Raw genomic sequence first — 16,445 nt, forward strand, 5'->3', positions numbered from 1 at the left:
CATGTCGGACAGAGGGCTGGGGGCTGTTCTGTCCCTGGAGGGGGAGGACCGTCCAGTGCTGCACATCAGCCGGAAGCTGTCGGTGTGTGAGGGCAGGTACAGCACAATTGAAAAGGAATGCCTCGTCATCAAGTGGGCAATCCTCGCCCTCCGCTACTACCTGCTGGGGCACCCTTTCACCCTCTGTTCGGACCATGCGCCCCTGCAGTGGCTACACCGCATGAAGGATGCCAACGCACGGATCACCCGTTGGTATCTGGCACTCCAGCCATTTAAGTTCGAGGTGATCCACAGGCCGGGGGCGCAGAGGGTCGCAGCAGATTTCCTCTCCCGTCAAGGGGGGGGGGGGGGGGGGGGAGTCGGCTGCAGGCTGGATGGCTCCCCGGCCTGAGTCGGGCGGTGGGGGTATGTGGCAGCGGGGGTGTGGCCAAGCGTCAGTCTGTGAATGGAGGGTGGAGTCAGGGAAGGTAAGTGGTGGAATCACTGCACCTGATGGGAATTAACCTGTGTTTGTGTGTCTTCCCCAGTGACCGCAACCTTTAAAAAGAGAGAGAGAGAGAGAGAGAGAGAAAGGGAGCTCTCTCCCCAACCAGAAGACTTGTGTGTGTGCGTGTGTGGCTGGGAGAGTGTGAAAGGCTTAGCTGAAAAGCTGAAAATAAAGAGTTTTGAGAACTCAGTCTCTGGCCTGCCATGCTTCTGTGCTCCACCCACCTGGTCAGATACAACAAAGAGAAAGACACAGATGGCCCTGAATAAATTAATCAGGAATTAATTCAAAAACAGTGAACACAATGCATTGAGTGAGTAACAAAACACACATAGTTGTGTCAGTAAAACATGACAGGAACTCAAAGGCGTAGAAGGCACACTCTTTGTACTGGGAGCCATGATGCAGGATGAGTGCAGAGTTAGAAAGCTGCCAAAATGTTTTACAATTGCCCCAAAACTTACAAATAAACAGAATGAAAGTTATAAAGGTCCCATGATTCAGAAATACACATAGCATGCTTTACAAAACACAACACACCTCTCAAACAAACACAGTGTGTCTTGTGAAAACAAAACACTGCAATGAAAAAAAAAATACAATATGTTTGGCAAATACAAAAATACAATGAATAAACAAATGCAGGGCATGTTCCACAAACAAAGCAAAAATAAGCAACATTTTTGAAAGTGTGTTATCGGTTTTACAAATGCAACACATTTTTTGATAAGCACACAGCAACACATCATTTGCAGATCATGCAACTTTTGTCACTATTATTCTGCTGGTACGAGTTGCAAATGCCCTGATTTTCTTTCAAATGGGCTTAACACCAAAACAGAAGGTGGTGCCAAAGAGACAACTACCTTCCCTTTAGCCTTCCAAAGGAGTTGCCTCAGATTTCTCCAGGTTAGTCACAGTGTATGGACATGTTTCAACATGAACAGTTAACAGGTGGGTTAATGTCGCATTCAAGACAACCGGGAACCATCAGTGAACATGGGCTTTGAACTTTATTAATCTCATCAATGTTCACATTAACACCGAGTTTTGACCAAAATCTCTGCAGAAATTTGAACTTTCCAGAATCAGGATCATTCATCCCAAAGAAGTTTTCAGAAATGGACCACAAATCCACTCACATTCAGAAAGATAAAGTTCTACAATAAAGATTTTTTTATTTGGAGAATTAAATGGGGTTATGTGGTTCTTAAATGTTGTTGTGAAGTATGATACCCAGTTACAGAGCTTTAACACAGTAATGTGAGCACTTTAGCTGTAAAATGCTGGAAGAAGGTTGTTGGGTGTTGGCTGTTTAAAGCAGATTGACTGGTCTGAACTCTTTTACATTTATTTACATGTTACCCTTTGACTGGAAATAAAAATTTACTTCACAGAGAATGACAGTCAGAGAAGCCATTAAATCCACTGAATAGAGATTAGATTAGAAATAGAATTTGTATAAAATGGCTTGGAAAAGAAGAATGATGTCCAGTTCTCACCTGTTTTTCATTTATTTCTGCTTAAGTTGAAACTGTATCATGACCTTTATGTTCACCCAGGGGCGGTCCTAGGGGCGGTCCGACCGGGCAGCCGCCCGGGGCGGCATCGCGGGGGGGGGCGGCATGAGCGCAGGCACGGAAAAAAAAAAAGGTCCCCCCCCAAAAAACCCCCGAAAAAAAAAAACAAGACGGGGGGGGGGGGGGGGGTGAACATTTTGGATGGGGAAGCCCAATACCAAAGTTGCGCAGGTGACGTCATCAGTGTGTGTGTGTGTGCCTAACTTGTCGTAGCCCCATAATATGGGCCGCCAGGGGAACGTTGTACTAGTCATCAAAAAGACTTCACTACCATAGTACTACACTACTATGACATTACACAGAGTCTTAAGTAATACATTACGACTTGATCATTGCCATTCTGATAACAGCAAATTTATAACGGGCCGTGTCCACGACCAGGGGCGTCGTAGTGGGGTGAAAAGGGGGACTGAGTTACCAGGGCCCCAAGTGGGGGGAGGGCCCTTGAGGAGTCTGTAATTTTATTTTCCTTTAAATATCAATACCATTTAAAGATCACAATATATGTTGCTAACTAATGTAAATGTAATGTTTTGGGTAAATAAATCGTTTGATTAATGGATTGAATTGTTTGTCCTAGCCTACATATAGTGTCCGGGGACAGGCCCCCCCACCCTTTGCACGAAATGGTTTAGTCCGCTTTCACCGGGCTTTTTTAACTAAGCGCATTTAAGCGTTCATTCTGCTGGAGCAGCGCATGCGCGTTGTAGGCTATCTGTGCTATGGAAGATGATGCACAAGAAAACAAAATCCGGTTTTTAGAAACGAAAAGAGAGGCAGGAAAGAGACAAGAAAAGAAATGAGGGAAAGCAACTGCTCAAAACTTCTTTCCCAAGAAAGGTGAGCCCAAGTGTGAAAGCAAATAGCCTACATTAAATGAACACCTGTGGTTATAAATGCTTCAATACCACCACGGTTGTCAGTGCTAAAAACTGCACAGCACAAAATTAGAAATAACATGATGCCTTTTTTCTCTGCATTGCAATAGTATACTAATCGAAAATTAAATTATATTGGGCCATAACATAATTAGGCTAATAGCTGGGGTATAAATTCCAGTGTTTAGCACTTTGTGGAAGCCTGTTTTCTTTTTGCCTTTTTAAAATGAAAAATGACGAGAGTCAAGTTTTGTTTGCCTTTCATTCTAAAGGAAGTATTTTGTGAATGTAGAAATCTGGAAATGGCATTTCTTTTATGTAATAAATAAGCTACTTGATAAAAATCTGTTCTCTTCAGCCCAATGCAAAGGTGCTCAATTTTCATGCAGGCCTATTATGTTTGGTGACCTTTGGTGGCATTTACTATTACAACTTTTAATCATTCTGCAAATAAAACAAAGATTCAGTGACGTATTGTGTGATTAGGGTTTTTTATTCATTTAAGAGTTGTTAGATTAATGTGTGGCTACATAACTGACTGGAATGGTAGTATGCCCTTGTTGTTAGATACTTTCAGCATTGTTAACTGGTGAGCTTTTTTTGGGGGGGGGGGGGGCATGGCCACTGCTTGTGCATAGGGCCCAGAATTTGGTGCAGCGCCCCTGTCCGTGACATACAACACACGACGAGAAATATTTAAATGACCATGTAAAGCTGTTAACATTCTGTTGGCTAATACAGAGCCCAACGCGGGGGGGCGGGCGTGAAAAAAAAAAACGGTCCCAAAAAAAAAAAGGTCCCCCCAAAAAAAAACCCCGAAAAAAAAACAAGGGGGGGGGGGGGGGGGGGGGGCGCCAGCAGGGGGTTTTGCCCGGGGAGTAAATCACTCTAGGATCGCCACTGTGTTCACCTGTCATACACAAATAACAGATGAAGCTTTGGTCAGTACGACAGAAGATCTCGATCAGTTTGTCGTGTTCAGAGCAGATCTTCTCTTGGAGCTCTGCATGGGCTTCAACTAACTTGTGCTTCTTAAAGGCAGGAGACTGATAGTGAGGTTTAAGATGAGCTTCACAATAGGATGCCTGACACACCAGACAGGAATTAGTGGCTTCGCGTTTTCTCCCAATACAGGAATCACACTCCACATCTCCAGGTCCAGCGTAACAGTGAACAGGAAAAGCAGCTTGGAGTTCAGTCTCCTTCAGTTTCTTCACCACTTCAGCCAGCATGTTGTTCCTGCATAGAACAGGCCTTGGAGTGAAAGTCTCTCTGCACTGGGGGCAGCTGGAGACACCCTTCACATCCTCCTGATCCCAGAATCCATTAATACACACCTTACAGAAATTGTGCCCACAGTGAATAGAGACAGGATCCTTCAGAATACCCAGACACAATGGACAGATGAACTGATTCTGGTCTGAAATACCAACCTCTGCCATTTTTTTTTGTGCAGTCACACACTGAGAGCAAAAAGAGACAGACAGAAGGAGAGGAGATTCTGAGAATTGTGCGAGATGCGTTTTCTCTGAAACAAAATGAAATGAAATTCCTGGTTGTGTGTGTGAGAGAGAGAGAGAGGAGAGAGAGAGAGAGGGAGAGTAGGTGTGGCTTTACAAAGAGAAGGAGCTGGGATTTAAAAATAAAGTGTAGCTGGAGAGAGATATTTTAGTGTAAAGGAGCATCTCTGTGATTTAAAGTCAGATTAATTGAAATCTGATTATTCGTTTTTGTTTCTGTGAATGTGGTTCATCATCACTGTCATGTAGGTATTCTGTTTGTTCTACTGACTCCTGTTATGCCTTTGGGGTAGTTCAGATTTTGGGAAAACCTTGCACTCTTACGGCTTTAAGGCCGCTGATGGTAAGCCAATATCACATGCTTCTCTTGTTGCGGCTCTTTTGGAACCATGTTCCCTGCCAAAACAACTGTCCATCGTCAAAACCAAAAGATCATGGTTCTGGTGACTTATCTGAGGCCTGTGGGAAATGCTTAGCAGACTGTCAGCAAGTGGGTAGCCAAAGAGGGCAAATCTTGCCCACATGTTTCTGAATCACCCATTTATTTGAGGTTTTCTCATTTCTCTTTGTCTCCTAACAGCCTCAACATAGCTTTTCAAGTTCCAAATTGTCTCCTTTTGAGGTAATTATGAGCCGACCATTCCCAACCCCATGGACCAAAGTTAACCCTGTTGTTTCATTTACAGGTAATCTGGATGTGATTGTTGGTGATTGTACTCAAGCTTTGATTGGGAAATTGAGTAGTGTATGTGGTGATGTCTCTGTGTCTCTCTCTTTGCCCACAGAAAAGTCACCTTTTCACACACACATCGAGTAATTTTTGCATTAGCTTTCTCATGACAACCACTTATGACCCATTTGCTGGCATAACTTGTGAATGTCACTTATATAGCTGGACCATACAGCTGTATCTACCATATAGCTGACACTTCTCTAGCTGTACTTATTTAGCTGTATCTGTTTTTTATGTCGTTATTTGTTGATTTGTAGTCCTGTGATGTTTAATGTAGCACCATGGTCCTGGAGAAACGTTTTAACTGTGTACTGTACCAACTGTTTATGATTGAAATGACAATAAAAAAGCCTTGACCTTGGCAAGACCTCAAACTTAAAGACAAGGAAGGTCTAGTGCGATCAAGCATGCACCAGGTCCTTTCAGGATCTAACAGGGCATTAGTAGAGATATTTGTTTGGCATGCTTGCAACTGGTTTTGACTAGTTTCAGTTCAATTCTTGAAACTTATCTTTGCTTGCACATCTGCTCTCTGTTTTTCATCAGACTCTCCTGATCAGTAATTGCCCATCACCTACTGAATTAGCACATGCAGATAACTCGGCTTCTTAAATCACATTGTCCAATTGTTTACACCACATGCTTGAATAGCTACACCACACTCTTGAATGTGGATGGACACATGGAGACACACACACCCACACTCAGTCACTCACGCCATGTTTGTCTTTCAATAAACTGGGAAACATCTCTGAACAGTTGTGTCTGTATCAGTGCTGTTGCTCCCAGATCCATGAGGCAGAATCTTCTCGGCAGCAGAGGGCTACATTTCTCCATCCTCATCTCATCTCATCTTCGTCTGCTTATCCGGGGCCAGGTCGGACCAGTTAATAAGACCAGTTAAATTTTCTGACTGCCAATTAAAAAAAAAAAAGAGCTAGTATGGTATTTAGTCTGACTAATCCAAAAAAGAAGATAAAGAGACGATGTTGTTGTTGTTGTTGTTGTTGTGCTTGGGGTTAGCATGGCAGGCTAGTGGTACTAGCATGGCCCAGCTAGCTGTACTAGCAAGATAGAGGTCTGCACTGGGATTGGGTCCCACAGAACCCAAAGCAAATCTCGTGGGAACGGGCGGTTTGCACCTTAGCTGCGGGCGGGAATGGGCGGCCATATTAAAACACTGCGGGATCGTAACTAGCCTAGCGACAGCATGAGTCAAACAAGTGATGTAGAAAATAAACTGAAACAAGGATTGTACAGTACAAAAATGAAACAAAGAAAGTCTGATATCTGGCAAAATTTCTCAGTTGTGTGTGATGCAGACGGCAACGAACTTGACTACGTTTGTTGTGACAAATCCTCAAAAATCCTAATTTACAATGGACACAAATCCAGCACCTCTGGGTTGAGGCATCACACCTGCTCTGTCCTCCCAAGTCAGAGTAAGCTGCATTTCAATCAAAAACAACTTCTCCCTGCACACATTAAACAGGAAACTACAGAGAAATGTGTGGAAGTGTGCTCTCTAGACATATGGCCATATGATTTGGTTGCCAGGAGAGGCTTTGTTGACATATTGCAACACTTTGTTAATATTGCTGCTAAGTATGGCAAATTTGACATTAAAGATGTTTTACCTCATCCAACCACTGTATCCAGACATGTCGAGGGGCGAGCACAAGCACTGCAGGCTTCAGTGGCAGCAGAAATAAAGCCCATCATCGAAACATATGGATGTGCCATCACAACCGATATACGGTCGGCCTCGAAGAAATTCTGGCAAACCATCCGGCGCCTCAGGAGGGGGAAGCAGTACTCTGCCAACACTGTTTACAGTGCGGGTGGGGAGCTGTTGACCTCGACTGGGGACATTGTCGGGCGGTGGAAGGAATACTTTGAGGATCTCCTCAATCCCACCATCATGTCTTCCACTGAGGAGGTGGAGGCTGAGGACTCAGAGGTGGACTCGTCCATTACCCAAGCCGAAGTCACTGAGGTGGTTTGCAAGCTCCTCGGTGGCAAGGCACCGGGGGTGGATGAGATCCGCCCTGAGTATCTCAAGTCTCTGGATGTTGTGGGGCTGTCTTGGCTGACACACCTCTGCAACATCGCGTAGCAATCGGGGACAGTGCCTCTGGAGTGGCAGACTGGGGTGGTGGTCCCTCTTTTTAAGAAAGGGGACCGGAGAGTGTGCTCCAATTATAGGGGAATCACACTTCTCAGCCTCCCAGGGAAGGTTTACTCTAGGGTACTGGAGAGCAGAATTCAGCCGATAGTCGAACCTCGGATCCAGGAGGAACAATGCGGTTATCGTCCTGGTCGCGGAACACTGGACCAGCTCTATACCCTTCATAGGGTGCTCGAGGGTTCATGGGAGTTTGCCCAACCAGTCCACATGTGCTTTGTGGATCTGGAGAAGGCATTCAACCGTGTCCCTCGTGGTATTCTGTGGGGGGTGCTTTGGGAATATGGGGTTCTCTTTGCTAAGGGCTGTCCGGTCCCTATACGAATGGAGCAGGAGTCTGGTTCTCATTGCCGGCAGTAAGTCAGACATGTTCCCAGTGCATGTTGGACTCCAGCAGGGCTGCCCTTTGTCACCGGTTCTGTTCATAATTTTTATGGACAGAATTTCTAGGCGCAGCCAGGGGCCGGAAGGAATCCTGTTTGGGAACCACAGGATTTCATCTCTGCTTTTTGCAGATGATGTTGTCCTGTTGGCTTCTTCAAACCAGGACCTTCAGCATGCACTGGGGCAGTTTGCAGCCGAGTGTGAAGCGGCTGGGATGAGAATCCGCACCTCCAAGTCCGAGGCCATGGTTCTCGACTGGAAAAGGGTGGCTTGCCCTCTCCAGGTTGGTGGAGAAGTCCTGCCTCAAGTGGAGGAGTTTAAGTATCTCGGGATCTTGTTCACAAGTGAGGGAAGGATAGAGCGTGAGGTCGACAGGTGGCTCGGTGCAGCCTCCGCAGTGATGCGGTCGCTTTACCGGTCCGTTGTGATGAAGGAGCTGAGCCAAAAGGCAAAGCTCTCAATTTACCGGTCAATCTACGTTCTGACTCTCACCTATGGTCATGAGCTTTGGGTAATGACCGAAAGAACAAGATCATGGATACAAGCGGCCAAAATGAGTTTCCTTCGCAGGGTGGCTGGGTGCTCTCTTAAAGATAGGGTGAGAAGCACAGTCACTCGGGAGGAGCTCGGAGTAGAGCTGCTGCTCCTCCACATTGAGAGGAATCAGCTGAGGTGGCTCGGGCATCTCTTTCGGATGCCTCCTGGACGCCTCCCTGGGGAGGTGTTCCAGGCATGTCCCCCCGGGAGGAGGCCCCAGGGAAGACCCAGGACACGCTGGAGGGACTATGTCTCTTGGCTGGCCTGGGAACGCCTCGCTGTTCTTCCCGAGGAGCTGGCCGAGGTGTCTGGGGAAAGGGAAGTTTGGGCTTCCGTGCTCAGACTGCTGCCTCCGCGACCTGGCCCCGGATAAGCGGATGAAGATGAGACAAGACAAGACACTCCATTTCAGGGCTAGAAATTCAAGCATGTGTGCTGGATATTTCTTCTGAGAACTGCTCAGGGTCTTACTAGCAAAGGCAATAGGGCATGCTTTTTCTTCACCAAGTGGTATCTGTGACAGTACGGCTCCAAGCCCGTCTAGTGACACATCAATTGATAGGACCAAAGGCAGAGAGAAATCGGGGTGTGAGAGAACAACACAGTTCAAAAGACTCCCCTTCAGTTTACACAGAGCCTGATCACATTCACCTGTCCAGTCAGAAGGCTTGAGTTTCCTGTAAGAGCCAGCATTAGAGTCTATCTTGATTTAACCATGCTTCTTTTGGCTAGCAGTGAGAGCAAACAGCGGTTTCGCTATGGGGGAGCAGTTAGCGATGAAGTGTTGATAGTAAAACACCATTCCAAGGAAATATTTTATCCTCTTCACAGATGGTGTGCAGCCATCTTCCTCCATGAGGTCAGTCTTTGACATCCTTGTTATAACCTCAACTTTTGCTGAGTCCACTGCCACTCCATTACCATCGATAACATGTCCCAAAAATCTGACGGAGGATCTCATCAGGTGGAATTTCTTAGGACTCAGTTTGAGGTTATGGAGTCTGAGCTGTTGGAAAACAACCTCTAGCCTCTTCAAAGTCTCCTCTTGAGTTGGTGCAAACACAAGTAGATCATCCAGATAGCAGAACAGCTGACTGAAGTTCAAATCTCCAAATATGCTGAGCATCATTCGCATAAATGAGGCAGGGCTGTTGCACAGACCTTGGGGCATCCTGTTGTACTCATACAGTCCCATCGGGGTCGTGAATGCCATGTATTTCTTGTCCTCCTCTGCCATTGGAATGTTATAGAAGCCAGAAGTGAGGTCCATTGTGCTGAAGTAGGTGTTCCCTCCCAAGGCGGCCAAACAGTCTGACTGATGTGGTAATGGGTGTGCATCTTTGAGTGTTCTTGCATTTAGCCATCTGAAGTCAGTGCAGAGCCTCAAACTGCCATCTTTTGTCCACACCAGCACAAGGGGGGATGCGTACTCACTCACTGACTTCCTTATTATTTCCTGTTCTTCCATCTCAGACAGGACCTGTCGCAGTTTCTGGTAATAAGCTGGTGGCACCCACCGGTAAGGGAAGCGAAACGGTTTCTCATCTGTGAGTCTAATGCGATGCATGAAACCTTTTGCCTCACTGCAGTCCAGTGCATGTTTGGAGAAGATGCCATTGTACAACCCCGATTCCAAAAAAGTTGGGACAAAGTACAAATTGTAAATAAAAACAGAATGCAATAATTTACAAATCTCAAAAACTGATATTGTATTCACAGTAGAACATAGACAACATATCAAATGTCGAAAGTGAGACATTTTGAAATTTCATGCCAAATATTGGCTCATTTGAAATTTCATGACAGCAACACATCTCAAAAAAGTTGGGACAGGGGCAGTAAGAGGCTGGAAAAGTTAAAGGTACAAAAAAGGAACAGCTGGAGGACCAAATTGCAACTCATTAGGTCAATTGGCAATAGGTCATTAACATGACTGGGTATAAAAAGAGCATCTTGGAGTGGCAGCGGCTCTCAGAAGTAAAGATGGGAAGAGGATCACCAATCCCCCTAATTCTGCGCCGACAAATAGTGGAGCAATATCAGAAAGGAGTTCGACAGTGTAAAATTGCAAAGAGTTTGAACATATCATCTACAGTGCATAATATCATCAAAAGATTCAGAGAATCTGGAAGAATCTCTGTGCGTAAGGGTCAAGGCCGGAAAACCATACTGGGTGCCCGTGATCTTCGGGCCCTTAGAAGGCACTGCATCACATACAGGCATGCTTCTGTATTGGAAATCACAAAATGGGCTCAGGAATATTTCCAGAGAACATTATCTGTGAACACAATTCACCGTGCCATCCGCCGTTGCCAGCTCAAACTCTATAGTTCAAAGAAGAAGCCGTATCTAAACATGATCCAGAAGCGCAGATGTCTTCTCTGGGCCAAGGCTCATTTAAAACGGACTGTGGCAAAGTGGAAAACTGTTCTGTGGTCAGACGAATCAAAATGTGAAGTTCTTTATGGAAATCAGGGACGCCGTGTCATTCGGACTAAAGAGGAGAAGGACAACCCGAGTTGTTATCAGCACTCAGTTCAGAAGCCTGCATCTCTGATGGTATGGGGTTGCATTAGTGCATGTGGCATGGGCAGCTTACACATCTGGAAAGACACCATCAATGCTGAAAGGTATATCCAGGTTCTAGAGCAACATATGCTCCCATCCAGACGATGTCTCTTTCAGGGAAGACCTTACATTTTCCAACATGACAATGCCAAACCACATACTGCATCAATTACAGCATCATGGCTGCATAGAAGAAGGGTCCGGGTACTGAACTGGCCAGCCTGCAGTCCAGATCTTTCACCCATAGAAAACATTTGGCGCATCATAAAACGGAAGATACGACAAAAAAGACCTAAGACAGTTGAGCAACTAGAATCCTACATTAGACAAGAATGGGTTAACATTCCTATCCCTAAACTTGAGCAACTTGTCTCCTCAGTCCCCAGATGTTTACAGACTGTTGTAAAGAGAAAAGGGGATGTCTCACAGTGGTAAACATGGCCTTGTCCCAACTTTTTTGAGCTGTGTTGTTGTCATGAAATTTAAAATCACCTAATTGTTCTCTTTAAATGATACATTTTCTCAGTTTAAACATTTGATATGTCATCTATGTTCTGTTCTGAATAAAATATGGAATTTTGAAATTTCCACATCATTGCATTCCGTTTTTATTTACAATTTGTACTTTGTCCCAACTTTTTTGGAATCGGGGTTGTACTGTTCAAGCAGCTCCACTAACTTCTCTTTCTCCACTTGATCAGCATGACACTGTTGGATGTCGATGTCAGCAAGTCCGGCCCACTGTAATTGCTGTTTGAGATCTGCAGGCTCGGCATTATCATGCTTCTTCTCCTGTTTGTCGTTTCCGAGTTGGCTGGTGCCCTGGAAAATCTCAAAATCCTCCACCGCTAAACAAGGAGACACATCAGCCAGTTTGCTGTTTCTTTTGAGGGTGATGGGTTTGTCCAAGAGATTGGTAATTTTCATGGGGACCCATCCATCCCCCCACAAGGGTGTGATGATACGTCCAACTAGGATGTTTCGAGGCATAGACTTGGATGCGGTGGGCTCAATAATCACTGTGCTGCCCAGTGACATGGGAGCAGTTTTTGGCAGTTTACCCCAGACTAAATGTTCTTGTCTCGCCAGTAGGGTGATTGACTGCTGGAGCTTTACCATCCCGATCTTCTCCGGGAGCTCCTCTCCCCTCCAACGGGATGAGTTTGCCATGAGGTCAAGGAACTGCTCACATTCTGGAAGGAGATTGCTACTGGAGACAAGACGTCAATAGTCACTGGTTATTTTCAGCTGATTCATGAGGAATCTAATCACATTTGTGCCTACGATCAGGTCATCATGTTGTCCAGGGACCACAAGAATAGGCACTATACAACTCACCCTATACAGTTTCATTCCCACTTCATACATGCACTTGGGTTTACTTAATGTCCCTCCACAGCCTACCAACACAATCTCCTGAGTCAAAGGGATGGGTTCGAAGAGTTCATTTTCACTCAACATTTTCTGCTCTGCTTGTTCACTGAGCATACAGGCCATGGAACCTGAATCAAGTGTCCCTTTATTTATTTATTTATTTGTTTGTTTATTTGACAGGGACAATGCACAACATGCAATTGAGCCAGATTATAGCCACAAGGCTCATTTTCATCTGTAGTCCCTGGACAGGAATTGATGTTTAAAAAAAAATACAATAAAACATGTTATGGGTGGGACTATGTGCAGATATAGGCCTACTGTATATTGCAATAACAAGTACATGGTTTAAAAAAAAACACATGATATATAATAAAATAAACACAAAGACACAAGATCGATGACTAAAAATGTCCACAGTGCTGCCCTGCTTTTAGCCATTTCTTAAGACCTAATTTAAAAGTACTGAGTGTGGTGCTTTGCCTGATACTAACAGGAATGCTATTCCATAACCCTGATGTTTTTACTGAGAAAGCACTTTGGCCAAAAGTAGAATGTCTAAACACACTTATACAGTCCCCTCTAGATGACGCTCTTGTAGTCCTTGTATTATTTGTGGGTCTACACAGACTCACAAATTGCTTAAGGGGAAGTGGAGCAAGATCATTTATAATTTTAAAAAATAAACAGGAGTTTAAAAAGAAAATAAAACTATCCAAACTAAATAAACCATACTTCTGTATGATAGTACAGTGATGGTAGGTATTGGATTTTTTGTCCAAAGTTTTCAGTGCCTGTTTATAGGATTTATGGATTAGTGACATGGCAGTTGCATTTGCTTGAGACCAGGTGGTTAAGCAATATGACATGTGTATTAAAATCATAGAATGAAAATACAGTTTGGCTGCCTCTGTGGTCATCTGATTCCTTATTACCTTAAAATTGAGGAGATTCCTTTTAACTTGACCATTAACCTTTTTAATATGTTTTTTAAAAGTTAGATGAGAGTCAACAATGACCCCTAAATATTTAAAATCATCTACTACATTGAGCTTTTCTCCTTTAACAAATATGTCCGGCTCTTGAGTAGTGTTTTTACGTGAGAAGTACATACAAACAGTTTTTGACGTATTCAGTGTCAGACAAGAGTAATCTAGCCAGTCAACTATTTTGCTCAATGCTCCATTAAGTTTGTATGCCGCTTGTTGTTTTGTTTTTGCATAGACATATATCACTGTGTCATCAGCATACATTTGGATGTTAACATCAGGGCAAACTAAGGGAAGATCATTTATATATATACTGAACAATAGAGGGCCTAGGATTGAACCCTGAGGCACCCCTATTGAACAGATGTTTTCAGTGGAGAGTGTGTCATTTATTCTAGTGCAATTCTTCCTTCTTGATAGGTATGATGTAAACCACTTAATCGTGTCAGCTGAGATGTTATGTGAGGACAGTTTGGAAAGTAAAACATTGTGGTTTACAGTGTCAAAGGCTTTCTTCAAATCCAGAAAAATTGCTCCAACTACTCCACCCCTGTCTAACTTGGATTTCAATTCTTCCACAAAGTAGCAAAGAGCAGTATCTTTGGAGTGATTTGTTCTGAACCTAAATTGCATTGCATGCAATGGAGCATGGCACAAATTAAGATGGGTAGTGAGTTGTTGTAAGACAACCCTCTCAACTACCTTGGAGATAATAGGGAGTATACTTATGGGCCTGTAGTTTGCCACGTCAGTAGTCTCCCCAGCTTTGAAAATAGGTATTATCACAGCTTTTTTCCAAGCATCAGGAAACAGATACTCATTAATGGACATATTTACCAGGTGTGTAATGGGTTTGCAAAGTGCGTGTGCATTATTCTTAAACAAGGAGGAATCAAAACCATATACATCTTGAGCATTAGATCCTTTAAGATTAATTAAAATTTTGTTTATCACTTCTTCATTTATTTCTTGGAGATTAAAAACTGGGTATTCATAATTAGGTGGAGAGATGAGCACATTCCTATGACCAAAAGTTGTTGCTAATTGTTCAACAGACTCCTTAAAAAAGGTGTTAAAAGCCAGTGCAATTTCGCTGTCATCTCTTAAAATATTTCCATTAATATTTAACTCTAGTGGATGGTTTCCTTTTGTTACTTTTCTTGACATTGTATTTAGGTGTTTCCATATTTGTTGGCCATTACCTCTTGCCTGGTTAATAAGATCAATAAAAAAAAGTTTGCTTTAGATTTACGGAGCATGCTTATTACTTTATTCCTCAGTCCTTTAAATATCCTGTAATCACTGTCCAATTTACTTTTTATGGCAGTTTTAAGTGCATGATGCCTTTTCCTCATAAGGCTCCATAACTCTTCATTTAACCATGGTAGATTGGATTTTTTACGTCCATGTGTACACTTCATAAATTTATCTTTCACACCTCCAATAATGTTTAAGAAAAGTGTGCACTTATCATTTATAGGCCTGTCATCATATTCAAAATCAGACCAATCTAATAGTTTTAATTGTTCCTCGAACAGTTGCATATCCTTCTTTGGTATTCTGTATGATATCTTTTTATTTTCATATTTGTAGATAAACCTCTTCTTTGTTAGTTTTTGACACACCAACACTAGATTGTGGTCTGAAATACCAGTGATAAAATTATATGATGTAGTGATTCTCTCTGGTCGATTACAGAATATCAGATCAATCTGTGTATTGGAACAGCGTGTGATTCTAGTCGGCCCATTAACCATTTGGGAAAGATTGTATTTGCCAGTGATATATTTAAGTTTTTTCCTGTCTGATTTGCTAGACCAGTTTATATTGAAATCACCAAGTATCATAAATTCCTTCCCAGTATGTTCAAGGATTGATACAAGTGATTTAAATTCATCATAAAAAGAATTGCTTGATGATGGTGGTCGATATAGACAGATAGTTATAAACGACATATTCTCTGACAACGAGACAGATACAGCGATGCATTCAAAGTTTACAGTTAGCTCATATCAAGTGCTTCGAAAGCAATCCTGAATGTATAGTAGTAGGCCGTCGCCTCTTCCAGTCTGTCTGTCTTGTCTATAAATGTTATATCCTGGCACAGCATAAACAGAGTCTGGTGAATTCGGCGTTAACCATGTTTCGGATAGACCTAAAAAATCCAGATTAGAGTCTGACAAAAGTTTATAAATTTAATCAGTCTTGGATATAATACTCCGAACATTCAGATGCCCTCCCAAAAGTCCCATCGGCTTGACGCGAGGATTCCAGAGGATCTTCGCATGATTTACGGTTTGAATAAAAAGACAGTCACGTCTTTGTTGCAACTTCAGATGGAGAGCATTGCAAGATCCTACCGGTTTCGTTGGTTTCATTTGTGTATTCCATGCCGCTTGATCCGGAGAGGATATATCCACTGAAGTAGGCCCAGGGTTGAGCTGGATATCCCCAGAGAGGAGTAGCATGAAGGCCAGGTAGGACAAATGTTTGTATGGGTAATGCCGCTTCCATCGGTGGCTTGCACTCGTTATTTTAGTTGATTTAGCTGACGACATGACTGCACGTTTATTAATGGCTGAGTAAATTATATGATGTCCAAAAGTTATTGTCCCGGCAGAACAGGAAGTAGATAAGCCTGCGTGTTCCCATTGTTGTGGACACCAGCAGGCATGAGCTGATAACATAAGCAATGCAGCGATGTAGATACCAAGAGTCATTAATCCACGTTTCATGCTTGATTTTTGCCAATGTTAAAAAAAAAAAAAAGTCTCAAAAGTGACCTACTCCAACCGGAGTTTGATCAAATTAAATCAAAATTTAGATAAAACCATGTAGGCAAAGACAACGCAGCTCTTGTCACACTGCGCACCTCACTACCACGATCAGTTGTACCTTGCACCTGAAATGTGTTATTCATGGCAACAGGGGTGTAAAACAGTTCATCAAAAGGTCCCACTCTCTGTGTGTTTTGCACTATTACCTTAGCACCAGCCGGTGCTGCACCACATGCTACTATATAATGCTTTTCAACATCACTGTCAAGGGTTTATTTTTCTCTTGTGCCCGCACATCCCCTCACCAAATGCAGGCCAGTTAGTTTAAAGGCTGAGTGTTCTGTGGCGAGGAGGTGCGCTGACCTTGACTGAGCTGACGATTAGGACAGTTTCTCTTGATGTGGTTTGGCTCAAAGCATGCTAAGCATAGGCG

The sequence above is a fragment of the Neoarius graeffei genome, chromosome 17 (assembly GCF_027579695.1).
Source record: "Neoarius graeffei isolate fNeoGra1 chromosome 17, fNeoGra1.pri, whole genome shotgun sequence".
NCBI lineage: Eukaryota > Metazoa > Chordata > Actinopteri > Siluriformes > Ariidae > Neoarius > Neoarius graeffei.